Source organism: Caloenas nicobarica, chromosome Z, assembly GCF_036013445.1.
Source record: "Caloenas nicobarica isolate bCalNic1 chromosome Z, bCalNic1.hap1, whole genome shotgun sequence".
Classification (NCBI taxonomy): Eukaryota; Metazoa; Chordata; class Aves; order Columbiformes; family Columbidae; genus Caloenas; species Caloenas nicobarica.
This window is the reverse complement of record NC_088284.1, coordinates 61,495,878-61,506,665: the sequence shown is the minus strand read 5'-3', so window position 1 is coordinate 61,506,665 and position 10,788 is coordinate 61,495,878.

Genomic DNA, 10,788 nt, shown 5'->3' with positions numbered 1-10,788 from the left:
AGTCTGCTTTCAGCTCCTTAGAGGTTATCCTTAAAACACATAGGTCACTGCTAATTATGGACTGAACCTCAGCACATACTGGAACTGAGATTTTTCAGATCAGATCTAAAAAGAGCAAGGGCTTACTTTTCCAAGCCACTTGCATGAACCTCTCAGAGGTTTTTTACTTCCATCAAACTAGTGATTCCTGACCTTTGGCCTCAGAATCTTTCAAAAAATCAAAACATGTAAGTGGACCCAAAATTTCACTTACTTCTGTAGCTTGAAGGCATGCCAAAAACACCATGCAAATAGCTTCAAGTCTGTGATCTCAGAAATTGTGCTCCTGAACAATCAGTTCCACAAACTGCTTTCAACTCTCTAAAATTGCTCAGTCTGATTCAGATAGGAATCTGAGCTGGTTTTGTCAATTTCTCTTCTTTTTGTGTTCAGTCAGAGACTGATCTGTCCTCACTAGGTCTTGTAACTATGTTAATTCGTAATCAGAAGCATCATGTTGTAACCTTAAATCATAGAATCATTTTGCCTGAAAGAGACCCTCAAGATCATCAAGTCCAACCATTAACCTAACTCTGGCACTAAACCCTGTGCCTAAGAACCTCATCTATATGCCTTTCAAACACCTTCATGAATGGTGACTCAAGCACTTCCCTGGTTGCCATATTATAAGAAGATACTGAAAACTGATGGCGTATATTGAGAGAGAACTAAGTAGATAGTAAAGCAATATAAAATGTTCTTTTAATAACACTCCGGTAACATATTATATTGATATATTATTCAAATATTTATGTTTGCATTTTATAAATGTATGGTTGGGATTTTAGGATGAAACAAAGCTTTCATTGGTGTTACCAGAGAAAAAGCAATAGACGTTTTTCATCTGTCTCAGCCAAGAAGAAAACCCAGAAACTTGCCTAGTATTATGAGAAACCCACATTATAAACCAGTGGAAAGAATCACTTCCGCTTGTCTCCAATCAAATATATTTTTATTTACATAATGAAATTACTGTTAACTCTCTTTTCATACTCATATATCTTGAGAGCAGACTTGATAACTACTTGATATTTTGCTTCTAATTTTGGTGCTGCTGGGCTTTAATGGTTTGACAGATTCATATTTTGATGTCCTAAATTTTTCCTCTGATGTTATAAGAAAGCTTTGTCTCAGCTTATAAAGGACTTCTTTGACTCAGCATAGAAAGACAGCATAAATAATCATATGACTTTAATCTACCCCTAAACAGCCAACATCTGTAGTGTGATGAGTATCTTGCGATGTCAAGGTAGTGTTTGGAAATGAACCTTTTTACAAATATTTTGTTGATATCTTTCAACTTCCATAAGGTATTTAAAATAACTGTGGTGGCATCTAAATTCTGATATAAACAGGGGAAAAAGGAAGCAAGAGAAAATAAAATAAAAATCTTAAAAAAAAAAAAAAACTAACATGAATGTGTGATGAAAGATCAGAGATTTCCACAGGTAGGTGAAAATAAACAACTGGCACAAAAGTAGGAAAGAGAATTCTATGCTTACAAAACGTTAAAGGTAGAAACATGGGTTTTACTAAGAACACTGATGTTTAATTAAGTCATTTAAAAGCATTGCTTTTGAAAATGCATGTACAGACACATCTGTTTTGATTCTTTCTGCCTTTCAAACAATTCCAGCCTTCATTTGAATACAACTGTGTCTAATGTTTACACACACGGGGTCAACATACTTCACTTGCTCAAGTCCATTAATAACCTGTCCCCGCTTTACCTTCACTGTATTTATGAACCCTAATTACTAAGGAAATGTCAGACAGAAACCCAATGACATCCAAATATGGGCAGTCACAGGTTAAACTCATATGGCTTTCTTCCCAAACCGTCTTTCGATGACCTTCCTTCTGAGGTTTCAAGTGCTGTTTAAGAAGAGCTGCGGACACTTTGTTGGCACCAGACTTGAAATTCCTAATGGGCACATTATTTGGCCACATTATAAAACAGCATCATCCATCTAACAAGTGAAAAACTTTTAATGGGTGAACTCTTAAGTATAATAGTTTGGAAGGCAAAGACATCAGCTGAAACTGAAGTGAGAAGGTCATTCAATGAGATTTCTGACTTTGGAGTCTCTTTTCAAGTTAATATAGTTAATTGGACTCCATGATCTTAAAGATCTTTTCCAACCTGAATGATTCTGTGATTCTATGATTCTAATTCCTATCTAGAGTTCCTATTTTGTGGGACTTTATGGCAGATTTTCTTTTTTTTCTGGTATGTAGGCAAAAGCAAGAACATGACTACTTGATACTTTCGTTTGGATTAGTCTTTTTTGTTGGCATGACAGTTTCCAATATTTTATACTTACAAGTAAAGCATCTCTTGTTCACTAAAGGTCATGGAAAAGGGGACACATATGTCAAAGCCTTGCCAATTGATGTTTGCACTCAACCAAAACGGAATACAGAAAGGACATGGAGAAAGAACAGAAACTGGAATAACTCTTTCCAACATCAAAATACCTGTGAGTCATAAAAACATTTTGCATACAGCTTTCCAATCTGTCACATTCACAACTCTTTCTATAGTGCAGATTCCAGTAAAGTTGTTCACAACCTATTGAACCAACATATTGCTCTTTTCATCGCAGGGTACACCATTAATGAGTTTTTATTCACTTCTTCCTGGAAGTAATTTATTTTTCCGGTTCTTAGAAAGAACTTTGGTGCCTTCTTTCTGAGAACAAGTTATTGCCTAGGGACTGCTAACTCCCAAGTTGCTGTTCTTTCCCTCCCCTCTGCAAGAACCCATAAGTTGCAAGGCAGTAAACAGCAAAAAATACCTAATAGATATAACACATCTGTACCACACATATAGATGTCATAGGTAAAAGACATAACCACCAGGGTGGTGGGATGCTAACCACCTTCTCTATTCATTAAGTTACTTGCACCTCAGGCATGTTCAATAGGCCAGACTTTAGGAAAATGGAGGCAAATGTATCTATTACCAGAAACTTCTTTATATTGAAGCTATCGCCACTCCCTTTTAGTACATAACTTTGATTAAAAACAAAGCATAAATCCCATTGTAGCCAGAGACTCTGACCAGCTGTTTGCTGGATGAGAAATAAGATAAATGAATATTCCATCTCAGCAAAGTCCATCTTGTAAGAAAAAAGTCCATTTTTATGAGTACATACGTGTAACCCTAAATCCTGGCGGTAGCAAAAAGCAGCCCTTTGACACCCAGGACACCAAAGAATGGGCTGCGCAAAGATGAATGGCAAACAATAGATGTAAGATCAAAATACAATGATAGTATGATTGTGACTGGGAAACTATTTGCTCAACACAGTTAAGTCACCACTTAAACACTAGAGAAAGCACTCTGAGTTTCAACTACAAGGGTAACATTTTTAACAATATTGGTAACATGCTAATAATAACTTTACCATTTTACCTGGTTCTTTATATAAACCAGTTACCTGGAGCATCTTACTGACAAGTTGTCCTGGGTCATTGAGGGGGAGCAACGAGAGGAGGTGGTCTGAGTCAGGTGACCATGAATTGACCAACTGGAGTATTCCATCCCATTCACAACTTCCTGGATTTAAAAGGTGGACCCGAAGGACTCTCCCTCTCTTCTGCTGGGTCTCCTGCTGGTTTGCTTCATCTCTGCATTTTTTCTGCTGTCCCTGCAAGCTGAGGCCTCGTGACAAACTGAATCTAGTTCTGGTTGGCTGAAGGACTGTGCCGGAGCAGCTGCTGGGAATTGCAAGACTGATTCTATAATATCTGTTCTGCTTTATTTTTCTCTATGTTTATTTAGCAGCGTTAGTAAAACATTTTCAAATTTTCCAGCTTTCTTCTCTCTGTTCTTCTTTTCCTTTCCTCTCAAAATCGACTGTCCTTAGTGAAAAAGGGGGGAGGTGGGGGGTGGAAAACGGGAGGAGGGAAGAAGGTTAAGGAAAATACATCTGCCACGGTTTTTGATTGTCTCCCCGCGATCAAACCACGACAGATAATTGGTGGAGAATGCGGGCAACACGGGGGCTCAAGAAATAGTTAATATTTTGGCACTAAAAAGGGGTGGGGCCGCCCACGCGTGGCGCGTTTCTCTTTGTCTGGCAGCCACGTGTTGTGCGCAGCGTTGCGCGGCGCGGCCACGAGGTGGCGCTGCCTGCCGTGTCTTTGTGTGCGCCTCGTCTCGGCACAGACACGTGTTGGGGCTTGGCTTGGCGCGAAATTTGGAGATCTTTCGGCTCTTAAAAGTGGTCAGACGCACCTTTCAATTTTCTTGGCATGGTGCCAACTCATAGAGTTATAAAACTTGCAGGTCTGGCTGCTTAGGATATTATTTAGTGGTATTAAGGCAGAAGTGAATTACATTGGTTTGAAAATGCTGTGGTATGATTTGTATCAGTTATTTTCTGCTTTATGGACTGCAATACCCTACATATGTTGGCTGTTTCTTGGGAATAGAATCTTATATTATATAACAACAAAGAACTGAACAATGCTTATGATTGTACTGTGTGGTTTGGCATTGGCTTACTTTATTATATTGCAACCAATAGTGAGTTTCTATTCAGTTCTGCTTTACTTTGAGAAACTTCCGAGAGAGATAAAATTCAGCTATGTGTTCGCTAAATGAGCCAGCGAATCTTTAGAAAGGTTGACTAACCATACTTTCACCTTCTCATTAGAGCAGATTACCAATGTTTTTGAGTGCTTTGAATATCTGTGGAGTTTTGATAGAACTATAACAGTGTTCTCTGCCATGACGAATGCGCTAGTATTAATACTAGTGTTAAGAGAAATTAGATTAAATAGGAGGTTTATGTCCCTTTCGAGCAATGAGAGTTGCACGGTGTCTGTTGAAGCTGGAAGGGCAGCTGAAGCTGCAGCTGCAGCCACCGCCCCCCCAGTCGCAGACACCACAGCTACACAGGCTCAAGCTTCTTCCTCGACTACGGATGATGTCACTTGTCCAAAGGCTAACAGGGCCCCTCCTTCCTCAAACGCGGGGCATGGTTGCTGTTGTAACAATAACAACCCCTGTGATAATGGTGGGCCCATATCAGCATCAGTTGCCAGTTGTAAGAAAGTCACTAGAAAGGCTACTCGTACTGCAGATGATGGCAACAGGCCAGACTCATCCCAAGGGGTATCATCAGAGGAGGAAGTGACCACTACTCGGTCCTTTTCTCGAGGCGAGCTGAGAGATCTGCGAAAAGACTATAGTCGTCATGATGGCGAGAATATTGTAACCTGGATGCTCCGATGCTGGGGTAATGGGGCTGAAACGATAAAACTGGAGGGTGGAGAAGCAAAACAGCTGGGATCTCTATCAAAGGATTCCACCCTTGATAGGGCAATTGCAAGTGAGCACAACTCCGCTACCCTCTGGACCCGACTCCTGACAGCCATGAAAACAAGATTTCGTCACAAGGACGATTGTCAATGTACATCAGGGAAATGGAATACTATGGAGAGAGGTATCCAATTCCTGAGAGAATTAGCTGTGCGAGAGATCATCTATTTTGGGCCAAACAGCCAAGAGGGGATAGACCCAGATAGAATCGAGTGTACACGATCTATGTGGCGCAGATTTCTACAAAGTGCACCACCTTCATATGCTAAGTCATTGGCAGGAATGGTCTTGTCAACTGGTGGTAGATAAAGTGTTTCTGACATGACTGAGCAGCTCCAGGAATTTGAGGACAGCCTTGCTGGTTCTTTATGGGCTTGTGTCTCTGCTGTGGAGAAACTGTGTGAAAAATCTGATGACCGGTTTGAAAAGCTGTTGCAAGAAATCAAAGTACTCAGAGAAGACACACACGCTTCACGAACCAATGTTGCAGCTATTAGGAGAAGGCATTTCCAATCTCCAGAGAAAGAACAGAGGCAGACCAGCACCAGAAGTTCACTGTGGTCCTTCCTACGTGAGCAGGGAGAAGATATGAATAAGTGGCATAAAAAATCTGCTTCAGAACTTCAAGAACAAGTACATGAGTTAAAAGGGAAAACTCCTAGGAAAAGGGCTGCCTCAGTTTACAGAAGGGACGGAAGAAATTCTGATGCTGGTGAAGGAACCTCTAATTCACACTCAGGGACTGTGCAAGTCAGAGATTAGTGGTGCCCTGCCACCAGCCAGGCGGAGGAAAGGGATAACAGAGTTTATTGGACTGTACAGATATGATGGCCTGGTACAATGCATCCCCAGGCGTACAAGGCTTTGGTGGACACTGGTGCACAGTGCACGATAATTCCTTCAGATTATAAAGCAACACAATCCATCAATATTTTTGAAGTGACTGGGCGATCCCAGGAACTGACTGTTGTAGAGGCTGAAATGAGCCTAACTGGAAAAAAGTGGCAAAAGCACCCCATTGTGACTGGCCCAGATGCTCTGTGCATCCTTGGCATAGACTACCTCAGGAGAGGGTATTTTAAGGACCCAAAGGGTATAAGTGGGCATTTGGTATAGCAGCTGTGGACACTGAGAAAATAGAACAGCTGTCTGATTTGCCTGGTCTTTCAGACGACCCTTCCGTTGTAGGACTGCTGATGCTTGATGATCAGCAGGTGCCAGTTGCTACCACAACGGTGCATCGTTGACAGTATCACACCAATCAAGACTCTTTGATTCCTATTCAGAAACTGATTCATCAACTAGAAAGCCAGGATGTGACCAGTAAGACTCGCTCACCTTTTAACAGCCCAATTTGGCCAGTGCATAAGTCTAGTGACGAGTGGAGACTAACAGTAGACTATCGTGGCCTGAATGAAGTTACACCACCACTGAGCACTGCTGTGCCTGACAAGTTAGAACTGCAATTTTAACTGGAGTTAAAGGCAGCTCAGTGATATGCCTCCATTGACATTGCTAATGTGTTTTTCTCTATTGCTTTAGCAGCAGAATGCAGGCCGCAGGTTGCTTTCACCTGGAGGGGCATCCAGTACACGTGGAATCACTTGCCCCAGGGGTGGAAACACAGCCCTACCATCTGCCATGGACTGATCCAAACCACGCTGGAAGAAGGTAAAGCTCCAGAACACTTGCAGTATATTGATGACATCATCGTATGGGGCGACACAGAGAAAGAAGTCTTTGAGAAAGGTGAGAGAATAATTCATATTCTTTTGGATGCTGGTTTTGCCATAAAATGTAGTAAGGTCAAGTTACCTGCATGAGAGATCCAGTTTTTAGGAGTAAAATGGCAAGATGGTCGGTGTCAGATCCCAATGGAGGTGATCAACAAAATTTCAGCTATGTCTCCACCTGCTAATAAGAAGGAGACACAGACTTTCTTGGGTGTTACAGGTTTTTGGAGAATGCATATTCCTGACTACAGCCAGATTGTGAGCCCTCTCTATTGAGTGACTCATAAAAAGAACCAGTTTGAGTGGGGACCAGAACAACGACAAGCCTTTGAACAAATTAAGCGTGAGATAACTCATGCTGTGGCTCTTGGACCGGTTCAGACTGGACTAGATGTTAAAAATGTGCTCAACACTGCGGCCGGAGATAATGGTCCTACCTGGAGCCTCTGGCAGAAGGCACCAGGAGAAACCTGAGGTCGACCCTTAGGTTTTTGGAGTCAAGGATACAAAGGATCAGAGGCCAATTATACTCCAACTGAAAAGGAAATACTTGCAGCTTATGAGGGAGTCCAAGCAGCTTCAGAAGTGATTGGTACTGAAGCACAGCTCCTCCTGGCACCTCGACTGCTGGTGCTGAGCTGGATGTTTAAAGGGAAGGTTCCCTCCACGCATCATGCAACCGATGCTACGTGGGGTAAATGGATTGCATTGATCACACAATGAGCTTGAACAGGGAGTCCCAATCGCCCAGGGATCTTAGAAGTGATTACGGATTGGCCAGAAAGTAAAGACTTTGGGATGTCCCCAGAGGAGGAGGAAGTAACACGTGCTGAAGAAGCACCACCGTATAATACCCTTTCAGAGACTGAAAAGTGGTATGCGCTGTTCACAGATGGATCCTGCCGTCTTGTAGGAAAACATTGGAGCTGGAAAGCTGCTATGTGGAGTCCCATACAATGAGTCACAGAAGCCACTGGAGGACAAGGTGAATCCAGTCAGTTTGCAGAAGTGAAAGCCATCCAGTTGGCTTTGGACATTGCTGAACGAGAAAAGTGGCCAATACTTTATACTGACTAATAGATGGTGGCAAATGCCTTGCGGGGGTGGCTACAGCAATGGAAGAAAAACAACTGGCAATGCAGAGGTAAACCCATTTGGGCCACCACACTGTGGCAAGGCATTGCTGCTTGGCTAGAGAGCCTCACTGTGAGACTTCGTCGTGTAGATGCTCATGTGCCTAAAAGTCAAGCCACCGAGGAACATCGAAACAACCAACAAGCGGATCAAGCTGCTAAGATTCAAGTAGCTGGAAGTAGATTTGGACTGGCAACATAAAGGTGAACTCTTCTTAGCAAAGTGGGCTCATGATGCTTCAGGGCATCAAGGTAGGGATGCAACCTATAAATGGGCTCATGATCGAGGGGTGGACTTAACTATGGACACTATTTCACAGGTTATTCATGAATGCGAAACTTGCACCAAAATCAAACAAGCTAAAAGGTTAAAGCCTGTGTGGTATGGGGGGCGATGGTTAAAGTATAAGTATGGAGAGGCTTGGCAGATTGATTATGTTACACTTCCACAAACTTGTCAGGGTAAGCGGTATGTACTTACAATGGTAGAAGAAACCGCCAGATGGTTGGAAACATATGCTGTACTCCATGCTACAGCCCGAAATACGATCTTAGGCCTTGAAAAGCAAGTCCTTTGGCGACATGGTACACCAGAAAGAAATGAGTCAGATAATTGGACTCATTTCAAAAACAGTCTTATAGGCAACTGGGCCAAAGAACATGGGATTGAGTGGGTATATCACATTCCATATCATGCACCAGCTTCTGGGAAAATTGAAAGGTACAATGGTTTGTTAAAAACTACACTAAAAGCACTGGGTGGTGGAACCTTCAAAAACTGGGATTCACATTTAGCAAAAGCCACTTGCTTGGTCAACACTTGGGGATCAACCAATCGAGCCGGGCCTGCCCAGTCAGATATTCTACATACTGTAGAAGGAGATAAAGTCCCTGTAGTACACATGAAAAATATGTTAGGAAAGGCAGCGTGGGTCACTCCTGCCTCAGGCAAAGGCAAGCCCATTCGTGGGATTGTTTTTGCCCAAGGTCCTGGTAGCACCTGGTGAGTGATGCTTAAAGATGGAGAAGTTCGATGTGTACCTCAAGGGGATTTGATTTTAGGTGAAAATAGTCAAGACTGAACTGCACGATGTTAATTTCCATACTAACAGTGTCTAATAAGTGTCTTTCAGATCAAGACAGTGGTGATGGAACCAGAGCTAGTTTCTTCGAGTGGCGCCTGACAACTTCTTTGAAGTTGATGTCTTTAACCCACAAACAGTGGTCATGAGATGTACTAGATGTGTGATAAGTGAACTTAAATGAGTTTTTCCAAAGGATGGTCCATGGAGTAAGAGAATGATGAGCTACACCTGCATATATATATATGTATATAGTTGTTGTAATTAATTAGATCGCATTGATAGATTGTATTAATTAGATTGTGTTGATGAGGTTTAAATATGCCGTGAATGGTATGTTATAAGGGGTGGAATGTCCTGGGTCATTGAGGGGGGGCAACGAGAGGAGGTGGTCTGAGTCAGGTGACCACGAATTGACCAACTGGAGTATTCCATCCCATTCATGACTTCCTGGATTTAAAAGGTGGACCCAAAGGACTCTCTCTCTTCTGCTGGGTCTCCTGCTGGTTTGCTTCATCCCTGCATTTTTTCTGCTGTCCCTGCAAGCTGAGGCCTCGTGGCTGTCCCTGCAAGCTGAGGCCCCATGACAAACTGAATCTAGTTCTGGCTGGCTGAAGGATTGTGCCGGAGCAGCTGCTGGGAATTGCAAGACTGGTTCTATAATATTTGTTCTGCTTTATTTTTCTCTATGTTTATTTAGTAACGTTAGTAAAACGTTTTCAAATTTTCCAGCTTTCTTCTGTCTGTTCTTCTTTTCTTTTCCTCTCAAAATCGTCTGTCCTTAGTGAAAAAGGGGGAGGAGAGGGGGGGGCAGAGAACAGGAAGGGGGAAGAGGGTTAAGGAGAATACATCTCCCGCAGTTTTTGATTGTCTCCCCGCGATCAAACCACGACACAAGTCTGAACTGCTCTGTTGTGATTACAGTGCCAGATGGCTAACTTTAAAAATATATACATAAAATAATAATATTGATATTATTATTATTATTATTAATAATAATAATAATGTTCCTGTGTTAGAAATTAATACATGTTTTCTATTTGGTTGTTTTGGTGGGGGGTTTTGTTTGTTTTGGGTATGGGGGGGTGGTTGTTGGTTGGTTGGTTGTTTTGTGGGCTTGGTTTGCTTGTTTGTTTTTAACTGAAATGTATATTGGACAAGCATATGCTTCTGCAATATTGCAATGCATTGTGGCTTTCTGGTATTTTACTCAGAAGTATATATAACATCCTCATCTGATTGTCTTAATTTTGCAGAAAACAGGACTCTATCGGTGTGGCCCTTCTGTGGCACATAACGATTCAGGTGTTATAAGTCAAAGAAAAGGTGGCACTACTGAAGGGAGAGAGAGCAGTATGTAGCATTTTTCCTGACCTCTTTGCAAGAGAGTCAAGTCTACAGTTTAATGAAATGAAATCTCTTTCGAGGGAATCTGAACGAGGCTGCCTCTGGAGCACTGTTCTGTGGAA